Raw genomic sequence first — 19523 nt, 5'->3', positions numbered from 1 at the left:
ACATGTATTATACTGTCCACGTTTTGATTTCAGTGAATGTTATATAGTAAATTACGAGAATTCTGTTCCTGGTGGGGGCCATGTCAGTTAAGGCTAACTCGTGATGTAATTTCTGCCCTTTACTTTTTTTCTTGTCTCCTCCAATCGCTGAGTCGCCTCAGCCTTGCTTGTAAACACAAGTGAGTAGGGGATTAGGTTTCAGATAAGAAGCTGGCAGGGAAATAAAGGGAAGAGGAGGAATAGATTATAGATAAAAAGAACCCCCAGCATGCAATTCTTTGGCACGGACTACTAAAGGGCCAGTGTTCCTTAAGTATGTGATAACTCTAAATCATAACAGCAGAAAAAGTTTTGAAAGTTTTGAATGCAGGATTAGCATCTTTATCACTTAATACACACAGACCAGTTGCTGTTGAAATTTGATTTTTATGGTGACGATACCGCTTTAAACAATACATGTTTCCTGGCAGCCCTGCTGATCTATTTGGTTGTGTTTCTGGGAAGGTCCTTGACGATCACCACACTATGGAGAACCTCTTAGGCCTAGGGAAAAGATGAGACCAGGAGCCCATATGGTGTAGTATCGTTAGAACAAGTGGGTTATATAATGATGTGGGTAATGAATACTCACAAAGGCGGGTTGCCCTGATGCAACCAATGACAATCGCATGTGGAAAAAAAATGTTTCCGCTCGGTATTCTGGAACACTCTGGGACCAGGCAGTCGCTCTCCTCCTATGGTCCTATATACTGGTGGATGGTCTCCCCAGTAGTATAGTAGCACCTCAAAGAGGTAAGGGATACGGAGGCAAAGGTGGAGGCGCCCTTAAAACTTATTAAAAGCCAATATAGGACATTCAAATAAAATAAAAAGAGGTATCTTTCCTCATCAAAAGACTCACATAGGTGGAAAAGGAAGTCTGTGTTAAAATTAAAGGGTTAAACTGTAGACAACGCGTTTCACGGGATACAGCCCGCTTCATCAGGCCAATAAACAGAAACCTAAAATAAATCATTTACCTTAAAATTCTGATCAAAAGTATCTAATCGTACATGTCTATGCTGTGTCATACATATGCTTATGGTTTATATTAATACTATATCTATTACACGGTTTTAAGGGTGGACAAGTTTTTTGCTTTCCGTGCAGTGCAAAATTGTGATTGTGATAATTTTATTCTGGATTAGATATTTTTGATCAGAATTTTAAGGTAAATGTTTTATTTTAGGTTTCTGTTTATTGACCGGATGAAGCGGGCTGTGTCCCGTGAAACGCGTTGTCTACAGTTTAACCCTTTAATTTTAATAGAGACTCCCTTTTCCACCTATGTGGGTCTTCTGATGAGGTAAGATACCTATTTTTATTTTATTTGACTGTCCTATATTGGCTTTTAATACGTTTTAAGGGCGCCTCCACCGATTTGCCTCCGGCTCCTTAAGGTGGCCACTGATGATCCAATCTTTTTCATCCAATTTTACCAAATCAATGTAGTATAAGGGTAAACTGAGTGAATATATTGAATGGATAATTTAGGCAGTTACCTTATATTACATAGCAAAAAAGTTTCTGTACCTAACATCTGGAAATATGCCTGAAGAAGGGGACTAGATCCCAGAAAGCTTGCATCATTTAACTCTTCGGGCTTGATTCACAAAGCGGTGATAACCCAGTTATCACGCCTAAAAGACTTTAGGCGTGATAACCTTTTCACCACTGAGTTATCACCGCTTTTTCCTGCTCTTCGCGCGAAGTTCGCGCGTATGCGCGTTCGCGCGCGCGCAAAGTCCCATAGGGCTTAATGGGAGCTTCGCGCGAAGCGTCGGGTGCTGCGCACGCACTTACGCGCGTACGCGCGGTAACTTCGCGCGAGTTTCTTTTTATCATGCCTAAAGTGAGTTTAGGCGTGATAAGGGCCTTTTCACCAGCGTGCAAACACTTTGTGAATCAAGCCCTTAGTTAGCCATTAAAAGGTATTATTTTTTACAAAACGTTGTTTTTTTCTACTTATATTACATAGAAATGGTAAGATTGGATGGAAAAGACTGTATCGTTACTGGCCACCTTTAGTCATAGTTGAGACTATGACTACGGCTATGACTAAGGAGCCATAAATTTGCTCTGATACGCGTGAGCTGTATTGCTGTCTGTCCACAAATGCCTCAATAAAAATTGGACTTTTATCCTGAGATCGGTGCAGCGGAATTCTTCTCTCCAATGGACACAAGTAATGATTTATAGACTTTAACTGATGCTTTGATGCGTACATGCAAATAGGGCGCCTGGTAAATTTGGGCCCCTGAAAAACCTGCTAGTGGAATATCTGTAACTTTACCGATATTTTACTAAAGCTAAACTCAACCTTATTCTCACACAGAGCCCTGCCTCTACAAATGCCTAACCCTAACTTACCCCCTCCAAAGCCTAACCCTAATCGCCCCTCCCTCCCAAAGCGGCCCCTAACCTATCAAGACCCTCGCTAACACCTAACCTTAAATTGATATGCAAGGTGAGCAATACAATCTATCTTAAAGTGAATCTGAGCTCAGAACTTCCTCTCTGCTCTAAAAGATTAGGGACAGTATAAAAACAATCAGGAAAAAAATCAGGGAGCTGACATCATACTGTGGGATCCTTGTTGCATTGTGGGAAATAACATCTGATTCCAACTGCCTAAAAAGCAGCATCTCCTTCCACAGACATCACCTGCCAGCAGTGAAGATGTCACCATGTGATACATTTCGGAATGTAAATCAGGGAGAGGAAAGATTTTACAATGGGCAAATACTGACTACATCATTTATACATAATTATTGTAAAAAGTAAGCATTTTTTAAATGACGTTATCTTCACTGGAGTTTCAGCCCCTAGAAGTCATTTGTGTGCCTCGCCGCAGCTGCGGTCTTCTCCGGGGTCCCACTGGCAGCCTTTGAAAGCCCCCGGTGAACCAATTCTACAGACTGGTTCTGAATTAAATCTCTGGTAATCTTTTATGACCTGCATAACCCATCTGATATCAATAGAAATAGAAGATTTGGGTACCCGAGGCACAACAGAGGTTTGTGTGCAGCCAGAGGTACCCATAGAAATCAATGAAATACAGTGTGCGCAAGCGACCTTGCACACATTCTGTAGAACAGTGTACACCTGGCCGACTGCACGATATCTGTCCGATTGTATGAGGCTAGATTCACATTAGGGCGTTGCATTATGATGTGACGTTAAGGACGCAACTCAAAACTACAATGTAACGCACCAAAAAACTTGCACCGCAACTAAACGCTGCGTTACTGTCGCATACAGTAGGTACAGCGAAGCATACAGGCAATGAAAAGTATGCTTCCTTATATCTGTTAAAGTCTGCATTTAGAGGTAACGCACTGCAGCAGTGCGTCACAATAAACGCAAGATTTTGCAACGTGACTTTAACATCGCAGTGTGAACGCTGCATAGGGTTAACATTGCAATGCGGTAGCCTGCGTTATGCGACTTTATTAACGCAGGACAATAACATCCCACTGTGAATCTAGCCTGAGTTGATTCGCCAGATAGATCAAGTAAAATGCCTGATATCGGTAGCTTGTCGTTTGGATCAATTTTTTACGATTATTGTACGATTCAGTGAAATCTGTCGTTTGTCGGATGTTTCAAACGACTTTACTTGAGCCTGTGAGGCTTAAAGGGGAACTGAAGAGAGAGGTATATGGAGGCTGCCATGTATATTTCCTTTTAATCAATACCAGTTGCCTGGCAGCCCTGCTGATCCTCTGCCTCTAATACTATTAGCCATAGACCCTGAACAAGCATGCAGCAGATCAGGTGTTTCAGACTTTAAAGTCAGATCTGACAAGACTAGCTGCATGCTTGTTTCTGGTGTTATTCAGAAACTACTGCAGAGAAAAAGACCATCAGAGCTGCCAGGCAACTGGTATTGATTAAAAGGAAATAAATATGGCAGCCTCCGCATATCTCTTACTTCAGTTCCCTTTTAAAGTGGATCTGAGCTCAGAACTTCCTCTCTGCTCTAAAAGATTAGGGACAGTATGAAAACAATCAGGGAAAAAAATCAGGGAGCTGACATCATACTGTGGGATCCTTGTTGCATTGTGGGAAATAACATCTGATTCCAACTGCCTAAAAAGCAGCATCTCCTTCCACAGACATCACCTGCCAGCAGTGAAGATGTCACCATGTGATACATTTCGGAATGTAAATCTGGGAGAGGAAAGATTTTACAATGGGCAAATACTGACTACATCATTTATACATAATTATTGTAAAAAGTAAGCATTTTTAAATGACGTTATCTTCACTGGAGTTTCAGCCCCTAGAAGTCATTTGTGTGCCTCGCCGCAGCTGCGGTCTTCTCCCTGGTCCCACTGGCAGCCTTTGAAAGCCCCCGGTGAACCAATTCTACAGACTGGTTCTGAATTAAATCTCTGGTAATCTTTTATGACCTGCATAACCCATCTGATATCAATAGCAATAGAAGATTTGGGTACCCGAGGCACAACAGAGGTTTGTGTGCAGCCAGAGGTACCCATAGAAATCAATGAAATACAGTGTGCGCAAGCGACCTTGCACACATTCTGTAGAACAGTGTACACCTGGCCGACTGCACGATATCTGTCCGATTGTATGAGGCTAGATTCACATTAGGGCGTTGCATTATGATGTGACGTTAAGGACGCAACTCAAAACTACAATGTAACGCACCAAAAAACTTGCACCGCAACTAAACGCTGCGTTACTGTCGCATACAGTAGGTACAGCGAAGCATACAGGCAATGAAAAGTATGCTTCCTTATATCTGTTAAAGTCTGCATTTAGAGGTAACGCACTGCAGCAGTGCGTCACAATAAACGCAAGATTTTGCAACGTGACTTTAACATCGCAGTGTGAACGCTGCATAGGGTTAACATTGCAATGCGGTAGCCCGCGTTATGCGACTTTATTAACGCAGGACAATAACATCCCACTGTGAATCTAGCCTGAGTTGATTCGCCAGATAGATCAAGTAAAATGCCTGATATCGGTAGCTTGTCGTTTGGATCAATTTTTTACGATTATTGTACGATTCAGTGAAATCTGTCGTTTGTCGGATGTTTCAAACGACTTTACTTGAGCCTGTGAGGCTTAAAGGGGAACTGAAGAGAGAGGTATATGGAGGCTGCCATGTATATTTCCTTTTAAGCAATACCAGTTGCCTGGCAGCCCTGCTGATCCTCTGCCTCTAATACTATTAGCCACAGCCCCTGAACAAGCATGCAGCAGATCGGGTGTTTCAGACTTTAAAGTCAGATCTGACAAGACTAGCTGCATGCTTGTTTCTGGTGTTATTCAGATACTACTGCAGAGAAATAGACCAGCAGGGCTGCCAGGCAACTGGTATTGATTAAAAGGAAATAAATATGGCAGCCTCCATATACCTCTCTCTTCAGTTCCCCTTTAATAGAGTGACCAGACGTCCCGGATTGCCCGGGACGCGTCCCGGATTCGGGGTCCGCTGTCCCAGGCTTAATGAGGTCCCGGGAAACGTCCCGCTTTCAGCAGCGGGACGTCCCGGCCTCGGGACTCTGGCCACTCTCTCCTCAATGAACTGGCAGCGGCGTCTATAGACGCCGTGCCAGTTCATTGCCCGCAGCCCCGCTCCAGCCTCCTCTTCCGGTGTCTGTTTCCGACACCGGCAGGCGAGCAGGGCTACGGCAAGATGGCTGCCGGAGCCCTGTACTGGAGACCTATTTGTGTCACTAGTACAGGGCTTCGGGCGCCATCTTGCCGTAGCCCTGTCAGCGCGGGAGACCAGAGCAGGAGGAACAAGACGGTCCCGGGACGGAGCAGCGCGCCAGAGGCCGGACACTTCTGCCAGGTGAGTAAATGCTTTCTTTTCCAGGTGAAATGTTTGCCCGCATTGTTTCTTTTCCAGGTGAAATGTTTGCCCGCATTGTTTCTTTTCCAGGTGAAATGTTTGCCCGCATTGTTTCTTTTCCAGGTGAAATGTTTGCCCGCATTGTTTCTTTTCCAGGTGAAATGTTTGCCCGCATTGTTTCTTTTCCAGGTGAAATGTTTGCCCGCATTGTTTCTTTTCCAGGTGAAATGTTTGCCCGCATTGTTTCTTTTCCGGTGAAATGTTTGCCCGCATTGTTTCTTTTCTGGTGAAATGTTTGCCCGCATTGTTTCTTTTCTGGTGAAATGTTTGCCCGCATTGTTTCTTTTCTAGTGAAATGTTATTGTTTGCCCGCATTGTTTCTTTTCTGGCGAAATGTTTGCCTGCAGTGCGTTTCTTTTCTGGCGAAATGTTTGCCCGCAGTGCGTTTCTTTTCTGGCGAAATGTTTGCCGCATTGCGTTTCTTTTCTGGTGAAATGTTTGGCCGCAGTGCGTTTCTTTTCTGGTGAAATGTTTGCCCGCAGTGCGTTTCTTTTCTGGCGAAATGTTTGCCCGCATTGCGTTTCTTTTCTGGCGAAATGTTTGCCCGCAGTGCGTTTCTTTTCTGGCGAAATGTTTGCCCGCATTGCGTTTCTTTTCTGGTGAAATGTTTGGCCGCAGTGCGTTTCTTTTCTGGTGAAATGTTTGCCCGCAGTGCGTTTATTTTGTACTGACATGTTTGCCCGCATTGCGTTTATTGTCTGGTGAAATGTTTGCCCGCATTGCGTTTATTTTGTACTAACGTTGCCCGCATTGCGTTTATTTTGTACTGACATGTTTGCCCGCATTGCATTTATTTTATACTGACATGTTGCCTATTGCTTTTATTTTCTGGTGTCCGGGGTAACTGTTACTGCATTTATTATTTAATGGTCATAGATGGCTATGTTTGCTGCTTTGTGGTTACGGTATACTATTAGCATCACACAGTTTCTGCACACCCATGATACAAAGTCTCGTTTGTCCACATCATGGCGTAAACACTGCTTTCTTATGCCTCGCTGTTACATCATTACGTTAGCTCCGCCCATACAATGTCATGGCCACGCCCATTTTTCCGGCGCGGCGCGCTGAGCGCGCCGCAGCCCCCCTCCCCCAGTCTTCGCCGCTGCGTGCTCCTCACTCCTTCCCACTTTTCGCCACGGCGCGCTGCGCGCGCCGGCCCCCCCCCCCCCGCGCCCCCCCCCCCCGTCCCAGGTTGGACCCACAAAAATATGGTCACTCTACCTTTAACCTCCTTGGTGGTAACCCCGAGCTAGGGTCAGAGCGGAAAACCGCAGCTCAGATCGGTTATCCCGACCTCTGCTCGGGGTAGCCGCTGGAGGCGGTGTGCAGAGTATAGCGCGCAGCGGGCGTTTCTACATACCTCCGTCGGCTGCCATTCTTCTTCCTCTCCTCCAGGGCTCTGCTTCCTCCTTGTGAGATCGCCGGCAATCTCACTTTAGAGTTGCAGCGCCACCCGGAGGATGGAGGCATAACTGCAGCGCTGGAGCCAGAGAGGTGAGTGATTACTGGAACTGTTGCAGATCTTGGCAGCATGATTTTTTCCAGGTCTTAAGCCCCATCTACAGGATACAATTTTTTGTGTGCGATTCAATTTATCAATTCGATTCAATCCAACATGTCCGATCGGGATTCGATTCAATTTGCCATTGTTTTGCAATGGCAAATCCAATCGAATCCCGATCGGTCATGTCGGATTGAATCAAATCGATGAATCGAATCGCACAAAAATTGTATCGGGTAGATGGGGCTTTAGGGTTTGAAAGGGTGCAAAGGAATTGTACCACTTTTAGACTCTAAAATCCGGAAAGAATCATACTACCAAGGGGGTTAAAGAAGAACTGTAGTGAAAGTTACATAATGAATAAAATTGCTTATTGTTTACACTATTCATGTATAGATGATTTAGTCAGTGTTTGCCCATTGTAAAGTCTTTCCTCTCCCTGATTTACATTCTGAAATGTATCCCACAATGCAATGAGGTTCACAGATGGCAAACTGTCAGGGCCATCTTTAACTTCGACTTTCTGTTTGACTGCCTCATTTGCATAGATATAATACAACTATTTTTTTTCTTTTTTAACAGTTTCCGTAACAGAATGAGACTTCAGACAATTTCTTAGTAGGGCTAGTACTACATGTACCTGTGTTTATCTCATCATGTCATCTACCACTTCAGATATCCTATAACAAATCATCCACTGTGGCTGAAATGAGGGAAACAGTTATACAGGGTCGTCTCCTCGCCCTCGCTAGCTAATCTTATACAGCGCAAGATCGTTCTGTTCCCGCATCTCTAATCATCGTCACCCTTTCCAGTATTTATAAATCGCCAACATATTATGCAGCGCTGAACAATAAATAAGGGGTGTCGATTACACGCTCCAGGCCAACGGTCACGGAGACGTGACACAGGAGACGAGACGCACCTGCCTAAAAGAGCTTGCAATCTAAAAGATCCGTACGCTAGATTGCAAGCTCTTTGTCATGGCGGACGTAAGCAAGGGTCTCGTATTCCACGGGGTAATTTGTCATTCCCTTTAATCTCCGCTCTCCAGCCGCTGCTGACAAGCCTCGTGTAAATAATTAATATTTAATTTCATGTACAATGTCCCCCAGCATTCATAATTGAAGCAGTGTCACCCTATACATAGGCGGCGCAGTGTCCGGCCTGCCCCCTGCTGCCCTGCGCCCGCCACTGCAGCTGCACTCAGGAAATTCCCTGGGATGGTTCAGTGAATTGCTAGTTTATTAGGAAGAGGCTCTGCAGTCAGCTGAGGGCGCCGCCCCTCTCCTCCGCCTCCTGCTCCACACACCCCTGACATCCTGTTTTCAAACCGGCCAGGAATGCCTTAAAGGTGCAGGAGCCTTTCGCAGAGCCACAGCGCCTGTAAGTACGAGGTGTCAGGACCTTTGCGCTGCTCGCCTTGTCCCCTGCTTGCTCCTGGAACTGCATGGCTGTCTGGCATGTGAGGGGTTAACAGATCTGGGCTGGTGGGATCCACCCTGTGATGCTGCATGTGTGAGGCACTGGCTGTGTCCAGGGATCCCCTATCCATGCTGTACATGTCATCTCATCTCTATGAGCTTGCTAATATAGAAGCAATCTTGCCTTGTTTGAAAGGAACTTTTAGGTGTCAGACCTATGGAAGTTGCAGTATTTATTTCCTTATAAATAATGCCAGTTGCCTGGCAGCAGGGTTGCCAAATCATTCCTTTAAATACTGACACATAAGTTATGCAGGTTCCGGGGCTACGTAAACTGCATCTAACTAGCCACAAGACCTATATAATTAATATTTCTCAATATTTAAAGAGACACTGAAGCGAAAAAAAATGATATTATGATTTGTATGTGTAGCACAGCTAAGAAATAAAACATTAAGATCAGATACATCAGTCTAATTGTTTCCAGTACAGGAAGAGTTGAGAAACTCCAGTTGTTATCTCTATGCAAACAAGCCATTAAGCTCTCCGACTAAGTTAGTCGTGGAGAGGGCTGTTATCTGACTTTTATTATCTCAACTGTTCCTGGACTATTTACTTTTTCTCTGCTAGAGGAGAGGTCATTACTTCACAGACTGCTCTGAAAGACTCATTTTGAATGCTGAGTCTTGTGTAATGTGCACATATTATAGAATGATGCAATGTTAGAAAAAACACTATATACCTGAAAATAAAAGTATGAGAATATTTTCTTTGCTGCTAATCTTCTAGTAATTATTCATAGTACACAACCAATTCACTATATCATATTTTTTTTTTCGCTTCAGTGTCTCTTTAAAGGGATGAGTTGGCAACACTGCCTGACAGCAGCGATGGGCTCATGAGTAGTTACCTACTCGAAATTAGTGGTTCAAATGAGGCTTAATTGCCTCAGCTGCGTGCATGGGAGACGGGGGGTTACTTACCCAGAAGTCCGTCAGCTTCTATGCATCCCAAACGTCTTGCACGCGGCCTATGGGACGCGTTGCTAGACTCACTACCGCGCACTTCCTTTATCAAGCCGGAAGGAGGAAGTGTGCGGTAGTGAGTCTGACTCTAGCAACACGTCCCATAGGCCGCGTGCAAGACGTTTGGGATGCATAGAAGCTGACGGACTTCTGGGTAAGTAACCCCTCATCTCCCATGCGCTCAGCTGAGGCAATCAAGCCTCATTTGAATCACTAATTCGAGTAGGTAACTACTCGTGAGCCCATCGCTACCTGACAGTCCTACTGATCTATTTTAAAAGCTCTTGCTAATGCAAGGCTATGGGGGATTTTTTCCAAAATCACATCGCTCCAGTGAGAACCCACACATAGGATAACATTAGCAGGTGCTTTTAAAATCACAAAGCGCTCAGAAAAGCTCTTCCGGTGTGCACCAGCCCTATAAGCACTTTTCTGAGCGCTTGTGATTGCTGAGCGCTTCCTGAGTGCTTTTTAAAAATCAATCCCATTCACTTTCATTGAAATCGCGGTAAAATTCACGTAAAAATGTCACGTGATTTTTACCGTGATTTTAATGAAAGTGAATGGGAGTGATTTTTAAAGCGCTCAGCAATCACAAGCGCTCAGAAAGGTGCTTATAGGACTAGTTCACACTGGGCACTTTGGTAGCGTTTTGCTGATCACCAGCGATCAGCAAAAAGCTGTTTCACTTGCGCACAGGAGCTTTCTCTGCCCTAGGGGTGAAATATCACTGATTATTTACAGAAATAGCTGGACTAGTCTGACCAGACGAGCTGGGCACTCCTGCTATAGCTGGAAGCTGTGAGCTTCACCTTCATGTACCTTGTCTATGTATGCGTCTTGTGGTGTATGTATCGTAGTTTAGGCGGAAGCCAGTTAACTTAGCTGTATGTTTTTGGGCTGTGGGCAAAAACTGGAGTGCACAGCGGAGACACGTGGAGAACATACAGACTCCTTGCAGATAGTGCCCTGGATGGGATTTTAACCTGGGGACTCAGTGCTGCAAGGTGAGAGCGCTAACCTCTATGCCTCCATCCTGCCCACATTTTATCGTTAACAGTAAATACGATTTTTGATTTCTACCTTTGCCATCCACAGCAGTGCCCTGTATGACCGTTACTCCATGCAGAATGGGCAGTTGCCCTGCTTAATGCCATTGGCAGTGAGGGAGCCAATCACATAAAAGGAAACCCAACTAGTGTATGCAAAAATGTATATGGAGACCGCTGCTACACAAGCAATTACATGATGAGCTACTGTATCATTTACAGCCAGTCTCAGGTCCTGGACACACCTGCAGCTTAGGTTGCCCAAAACGGTTGTTCAGGATTATTTTATGTGCCAGGTGTGTGCAGATGTCCCCCAGTGTCTGCCGATTGCTTGTTATCGATTGGGCGTTCTGGAAAACCATGCCATTGCTATGTACAGCCATGGGACTGGCAGATTGAGGCAGGCACTGAGCACCGTGTTGGCTGAGGTTCTAGTGTTTGTACAGTGGGCTGACGTCAGATCTTAAAGAGAACTCAAGGTGAAAAGGGGGTAAGAAAAGACATACTTACCTAAGAATAGGGCTTCCCACATTGTCCTCAGGTGCTCTGCCGCTGACCGGGACCCTCCAGAACATTGGAGCCGTGCTCCTCTTCTGGCACTAGCATGGCCGCCGCACTTGTGCAGTAATATGGAGCCGCTATGGCTATGTGTTACCACTCACCGCGTACCCCCTCTGTCCCCTCCTCACTTATGGGATCCGCCTCTGCTCCGTGTATAGTAAGAGCAAGGATACAAAAAAAAATGGCCGCCGATGTCCACAAATGCAGACATCAGTGGCCATTTTATGTAGCCCTGCTCCTACTATACACGGAGCGGAGGTAGAGCCAAAGAAGTAAGGAAGGGAGACTGTGCTGGAACGCATGGAGCTGGTGAGTGACCCGCCGCCAGCACATGTTACTGGGAGCAGCTACTCCTAGCTATCTATCCTGAGGGCACCTACACCTCACTACCTATCCTGATCCTGAGGGCACCTACTCCTAGCTATCTATCCTGAGGGCACCTACACCTTACTACCTATCCTGAGGGCACCTACTCCTAGATATCTATCCTTAGGGCAACTCCACCTCACTACCTATCCTGAGCCTGAGGGCACCTACTCCTGGCTACCTATCCTGGGGCTCCTACAACCTGGCTACTTATACTGGGGCACCTACACTTAGCTACCTATACTGGGGGCACCTACACACGGCTACCTATACTGGGGAACCTACACCTGGCTAACTATACTCGGCACCTACACCTAGCTACCTATACTGGGGGAACCTACACCTGGCTATCTATACTGGGGCACCTACTCCCGTCTACCTATACTGGGGCACCTATACCTGGCTATCTATACTGGGGCACCTACTCCCGTCTACCTATACTGGGGCACCTATACCTGGCTATACTGGGGGCACCTGTGCCTGGCTATCTATACTGGGGGGCACCTATGCCTGGCTACCTATACTGAGGACACCTATACATGGCTTCCTATACTGAGGGCACTTACACCTGGCTTCCTATACTGGGGGCACCTACACCTGGCTACCTATACTGAGGGCACCTATGCCTGGCTTCTTATACTGAGGGCACTTACACCTGGCTTCCTATACTGGGGGCACCTACACCTGGCTACCTATACTGAGGGCACCTATGCCTGGCTTCTTATACTGAGGGCACTTACACCTGGCTACCTATACCTGGCTTCCTACCTACCTATACTTAGTCTGAGAGTGTTTTAATGGGTGGGTTGGGGCGTGTGTGATGTGTTACAGAGATCGGAGCGTTTGGCGTGATGTGTCACGACTTCAAAAAGGTTGAGAACCACTGCTCTATAGGATCCAGAGCCTTCCCTCTTCGCATGTACCCTTTTTTGTACCTGAGGTTCGCCTCATCTTAAGTGAGGAGGACACAAGGAGCAGGGTGACAGATATACCACCTAGGAGACAGATATATATTTTGGGGGACAAGGGCAGCAGGGTGACAGATATATATTTTGGGGGACACAGGCAGCAGGGTGACAGATATATATTTTGGGGGACAAGGGCAGCAGGGTGACAGATATATATTTTGGGGGACAAGGGCAGCAGGGTGACAGATATATATTTTGGGGGACAAGGGCAGCAGGGTGACAGATATATATTTTGGGGGACAAGGGCAGCAGGATGACAGATATATATTTTGGGGGACAAGGGCAGCAGGGTGACAGATATATATTTTGGGGGACACAGGCAGCAGGGTGACAGATATATATTTTGGAGGAAACAGGCAGCAGGGTGACAGATATATATTTTGGGGGACAAGGGCAGCAGGGTGACAGATATATATTTTGGGGGACAAGGGCAGCAGGGTGACAGATATATATTTTAGGGGACAAGGGCAGCAGGGTGACAATATATATTTTGAGGGACACGGGCAGCAGGGTGACAGATATATATTTTGTGGGACAAAGTGTACAGGGTGACAGATGTAGTATACAGGAGATAGGTATATTTGGGGGACAAGGGCAGCAGGGTGACAGATATATATTTTGGGGGACAAGGGCAGCAGGGTGACAGATGTATATTTTGGGGGACACAGGCAGCAGGGTGACAGATATATATTTTGGGGGGACAAATGCAGCAGGGTGACAGATATATATTTTGGGGGACACAGGCAGCAGGGTGACAGATATATATTTTGGGGGGACAAATGCAGCAGGGTGACAGATATATATTTTGGGGGACACAGGCAGCAGGGTGACAGATATATATTTTGGGGGACAAGGGAGCAGGGTGACAGATATATATTTTAGGGGACAAGGGCAGCAGGGTGACAGATATATATTTTGGGGGACAAGGGCAGCAGGGTGACAGATATATATTTTGGGGGACACAGGCAGCAGGGTGACAGATATATATTTTGGGGGACAAGGGCAGCTGGGTGACAGATATATATTTTGGGGGACAAGGGCAGCAGGGTGACAGATATATATTTTGGGGGACAAGGGCAGCAGGGTGACAGATATATATTTTGGGGGACAAGGGAGCAGGGTGACAGATATATATTTTAGGGGACAAGGGCAGCAGGGTGACAGATATATATTTTGGGGGACACAGGCAGCAGGGTGACAGATATATATTTTGGGGGACAAGGGCAGCAGGGTGACAGACATATATTTTGGGGGACAAGGGCAGCAGGGTGACAGATATATATTTTAGGGGACAAGGGCAGCAGGGTGACAGATATATATTTTGGGGGACAAGGGAACAGAGTGACAGATATATATTTTGGGGGACAAGGGCAGCAGGGTGACAGATATATATTTTGTGGGACACAGGCAGCAGGGTGACAGATATATATTTTGTGGGACACAGTGTACAGGGTGACAGATGTAGTATACAGGAGATAAGTATATTTGAGGGGGGGGGGGGGGGGACATGGAGCAGGGTGACAGATGTAGTATATAGGTATATTTTGTGGGACACAGGCAGCAGGGTGACAGATGTAGTATACAGGAGGTAAGTATATTTGGGGTACACAGGGAGCAGGGTGGAAGATATAATACACAAGACATAGGAATACATAGGGGGTACACATAGAAAAAGGTGTCAGATTAGTAACAGAGGAGGTGGAGGGTGGTGTGTTGCTCACACATGGCAGACAGTGAGGTGTTGTGTGTTGGTGGGGTGTGGTGGGGAGGTGGTGTGGGGCCCCCTGTACTGCACACTGCCTCCCTGTCCATTTAGCAGAACACTGGGGCCTGTTATGGTGCTGGGCCTGGGGGTGTGGTGGGGGGGGACACAGCTGCCTCTGTGAGTGCTGAGAGTGATCAGTCTGCGTGCAGAGAGACGGCAGCCTGACTGTCCAACATACAGCTGCAGGATCCACATCTCCTCTCCTGATACCAGGTGTGTGCCTCCGCTCTCTATATATACTCTCTAATACTTATTACTGACCACACTACAGCTGCAGGATCCACATCTCCTCTCCTGATACCAGGTGTGTGCCTCCGCTCTCTATATATACTCTCTAATACTTATTACTGACCACACTACAGCTGCAGGATCCACATCTCCTCTCCTAATACCAGGTGTGCCTCCGCTCTCTGTATATACTCTCTAATACTTATTACTGACCACACTGCAGCTGCAGGATCCACATCTCCTCTCCTGATACCAGGTGTGTGCCTCTGCTTTCTATATATACTCTCTAATACTTATTACTGACCACACTACAGCTGCTGCATCCACATCTCCTCTCCTGATACCAGGTATATGACTCCGCTCTCCCTATATACTCTCTAATACTTATTACTGACCACACTACAGCTGCAGGATCCACATCTCCTCTCCTGATACCAGGTGTGTGTCTCCGCTCTCTCTATATATATACTCTCTAATACTTATTACTGACCACACTACAGCTGCTGGATCCACATCTCCTCTCCTGATACCAGGTGTGCCTCTGCTCTCTATATATACTCTCTAATACTTATTACTGACCACATTACAGCTGCAGGATCCACATCTCCTCTCCTGATACCAGGTGTGCCTCCGCTCTTTATATATACTCTCTAATACTTATTACTGATCACACTACAGCTGCTGGATCCACATCTCCTCTCCTGATACCAGGTGTGTGCCTCCGCTCTCTATATATACTCTCTAATACTTATTACTGACCACACTACAGCTGCAGGATCCACATCTCCTCTCCTAATACCAGGTGTGCCTCCGCTCTCTGTATATACTCTCTAATACTTATTACTGACCACACTGCAGCTGCAGGATCCACATCTCCTCTCCTGATACCAGGTGTGTGCCTCCGCTTTCTATATATACTCTCTAATACTTATTACTGACCACACTACAGCTGCTGCATCCACATCTCCTCTCCTGATACCAGGTATATGACTCCGCTCTCCCTATATACTCTCTAATACTTATTACTGACCACACTACAGCTGCAGGATCCACATCTCCTCTCCTGATACCAGGTGTGTGTCTCCGCTCTCTCTATATATATACTCTCTAATACTTATTACTGACCACACTACAGCTGCTGGATCCACATCTCCTCTCCTGATACCAGGTGTGCCTCTGCTCTCTATATATACTCTCTAATACTTATTACTGACCACATTACAGCTGCAGGATCCACATCTCCTCTCCTGATACCAGGTGTGCCTCCGCTCTTTATATATACTCTCTAATACTTATTACTGATCACACTACAGCTGCTGGATCCACATCTCCTCTCCTGATACCAGGTGTGTGCCTCCGCTCTCTATATATACTCTCTAATACTTATTACTGACCACACTACAGCTGCTGGATCCACATCTCCTCTCCTGATACCAGGTGTGTGCCTCCGCTCTCTATATATACTCTCTAATACTTATTACTGACCACACTACAGCTGCTGGATCCACATCTCCTCTCCTGATACCAGGTGTGCCTCCGCTTTCTATATATACTCTCTAATACTTATTACTGACCACACTACAGCTGCTGGATCCACATCTCCTCTCCTGATACCAGGTGTGTGCCTCCGCTCTCTATATATACTCTCTAATACTTATTACTGACCACACTACAGCTGCTGGATCCACATCTCCTCTCCTGATACCAGGTGTGCCTCCGCTCTCTATATATACTCTCTAATACTTATTACTGACCACACTACAGCTGCAGGATCCACATCTCCTCTCCTGATACCAGGTATATGACTCCGCTCTCTATATATACACTCTCTAATACTTATTACTGACCACACTACAGCTGCAGGATCCACATCTCCTCTCCTGATACCAGGTGTGTGTCTCCGCTCTCTATATATATATATATACTGTCTAATACTTATTACTGACTGCACTACAGCTGCAGGATCCACATCTCCTCTCCTGATACCAGGTGTGCCTCCGCTCTCTATATATACTCTCTAATACTTATTACTGACCACACTACAGCTGCTGGATCCACATCTCCTCTCCTGATTCCAGGTGTGTGCCTCTGCTCTCTATATATACTCTCTAATACTTATTACTGACCACACTGCAGCTGCAGGATCCACATCTCCTCTCCTGATACCAGGTGTGTGCCTCCGCTCTCTATATATACTCTCTAATACTTATTACTGACTGCACTACAGCTGCTGGGTCCACATCTCCTCTCCTGATACCAGGTGTGTGTCTCCGCTCTTTATATATATACTGTCTAATACTTATTACTGACTGCACTACAGCTGCAGGATCCACATCTCCTCTCCTGATACCAGGTGTGCCTCCGCTCTCTGTATATACTCTCTAATACTTATTACTGACCACATTACAGCTGCTGGATCCACATCTCCTCTACTGATACCAGGTGTGCCTCCGCTCTCTATATATACTCTCTAATACTTATTACTGACCACACTACAGCTGCTGCATCCACATCTCTCCTGATACCAGGTGTGTGCCTCTGCTCTCTATATATACTCTCTAATACTTATTACTGACCACACTACAGCTGCAGGATCCACATCTCTGCTCCTGATACCAGGTGTGTGCCTCCGCTCTCTATATATACTCTCTAATACTTATTACTGACCACACTACAGCTGCAGGATCCACATCTCCTCTCCTGATACCAGGTATATGACTCCGCTCTCTATATATACTCTCTAATACTTATTACTGACCACACTACAGCTGCAGGATCCACATCTCCTCTCCTGATAGCAGGTGTGTGACTCTGCTCTCTCTATATACTCTCTAATACTTATTACTGACCACACTACAGCTGCTGGATCCACATCTCCTCTCCTCATACCAGGTGTGCCTCCGCTCTCTATATATACTCTCTAATACTTATTACTGACCACACTACAGCTGCAGGATCCACATCTCCTCTCCTGATACCAGGTGTGTGTCTCCGGTCTCTATATATACTCTCTAATACTTATTACTGACCCTACTACAGCTGCTGGATCCACATCTCCTCTCCTGATACCAGGTGTCTGTCTCCGCTCTCTATATATACTCTCTAATACTTATTACCGACCACACTACAGCTGCTGGATCCACATCTCCTCTCCTGATACCAGGTGTCTGTCTCCGCTCTCTATATATACTCTCTAATACTTATTACTGACCACACTACAGCTGCTGGATCCACATCTCCTCTCCTGATACCAGGTGTGCCTCCGCTCTCTGTATATACTCTCTAATACTTATTTCTGACTGCACTACAGCTGCTGGATCCACATCTCCTCTCCTGATACCAGGTGTGTGCCTCCGCTCTCTATATATACTCTCTAATACTTATTACTGACGACACTACAGCTGCTGGATCCACATCTCCTCTCCTGATACCAGGTGTGCGACCCTCTATACTCTGCTCTCTCTCCATACTCTCTCTAATGTTACTCCTCTAATCTGAATCCAGATCTTTGACCCTCTACTCACTGATACTCTGCTCTCTCTTTATACTCTCGAATGTTACTCCTTATTACTGACCGCACTACAGCTGCTAGATCCACATCTCCTCTCCCTGATACTAGGTGTTTGACCCTCTACTCACTGATACTCTGCTTCCACTGTATACACTGGTGCTACTCCTCACCTCTCCCTGATACCAGGTGTGTGACTTTATACTCTGCTCTGTCTATACTCTCTAATGTTACTCCTTATTGCTGGCCACACTACAGCTGCTAGATCCACATCTCCTTTCCCTGATACTAGGTGCGTGACTGTTCTTTTCAGAGGCGTAGTGAAAGGGGGGGGGGGCAAGGGGGGACACATGAGGGGGCTCAGCATGGCCTCTGCACCACCACATGTGTGAGAGGCAACTCACTGGCTGCCCGAAGTGCCCCTGCTTCTCTCTCTCCCTCTACAGAGGAGTGTAGAAGCGTTACGAGCAGCAGAAAAAGCAGGGCACATCTGGCTATCTATAGGGGGGCACATCTGGATAGCTATACAGGTGCACATCTGACTAAAGAGGGGGAAGGGGGGCACATCTGCATATCTAAAGGGAGGCACATCAGGCTATCTATATGGGGGGCACATCTGGCTATCTAAAGGGGGGCACATCTGGCTATCTAAAGGGGGCACATCTGACTAACTAAAGAGGGGGAAGGGTGTACATCTGGCTATCTAAAGGGCGGCTCATCAGGCTATCTAAACAGGGTAAGGGCACATCTGGCTTTCTAAACAGCAATTGTACATTTGACTCCACCCATAACCACGACCACATTCTGATGCGTAGCCACACCTATGTTGTCCAGGGCGGCACAAAAACTGTGTTTGTCCCCATGCGCTGAAAACCCTATCTACACCTCCAGGTCTTCTTTCCTTTAGTAATGTTACTCACTGTTACTCTATCTATACTTACGATTGTTACAGACCACATTACAGTGCCTGGCCTTACATCTCCTCCCTATTACCGGGCATGTGATTGGTCCTCTTCTCTCTGTTCTGCTAATCTACTCCATCTATTTTTACTAATGTTACCCACTGTTACTTTACTCTATACTTACTAATGTTACCCACCTTTACTCTACTCTATACTTACTAATGTTACCCACCTTTACTCTACTCTATACTTACTAATGTTACCCACCTTTACTCTACTCTATACTTACCCACTGTT

At 46.1% G+C, this 19523-nt stretch overlaps 2 protein-coding genes across 3 annotated transcripts in view; one reads left to right on the top strand and one right to left on the bottom strand.

Annotated features, from left to right (window-relative positions):
* The window catches only part of S100A13 (S100 calcium binding protein A13), a 67653-nt gene that overhangs the window by 38128 nt on the left and 10002 nt on the right, over positions 1-19523 (top strand). The window contains exon 1 of one of the 2 annotated variants that reach the window (XM_068251461.1): positions 8708-8816. The exons of the other annotated variant lie outside the window; for it this stretch is intronic. The gene's annotated coding sequence lies outside the window, so the exon portion shown is untranslated. Of the gene's footprint in view, positions 1-8707; positions 8817-19523 lie in introns of those variants that run through there. 2 annotated transcript variants of the gene reach the window in all.
* Positions 1-19523, bottom strand: part of S100A1 (S100 calcium binding protein A1) — a 59640-nt gene that overhangs the window by 30127 nt on the left and 9990 nt on the right. The window lies entirely within an intron of this gene.

The sequence above is a fragment of the Hyperolius riggenbachi genome, chromosome 9, assembly GCF_040937935.1.
Source record: "Hyperolius riggenbachi isolate aHypRig1 chromosome 9, aHypRig1.pri, whole genome shotgun sequence".
Taxonomy (NCBI): Eukaryota; Metazoa; Chordata; class Amphibia; order Anura; family Hyperoliidae; genus Hyperolius; species Hyperolius riggenbachi.
This window is presented reverse-complemented; position numbering and strand designations above follow the sequence as displayed.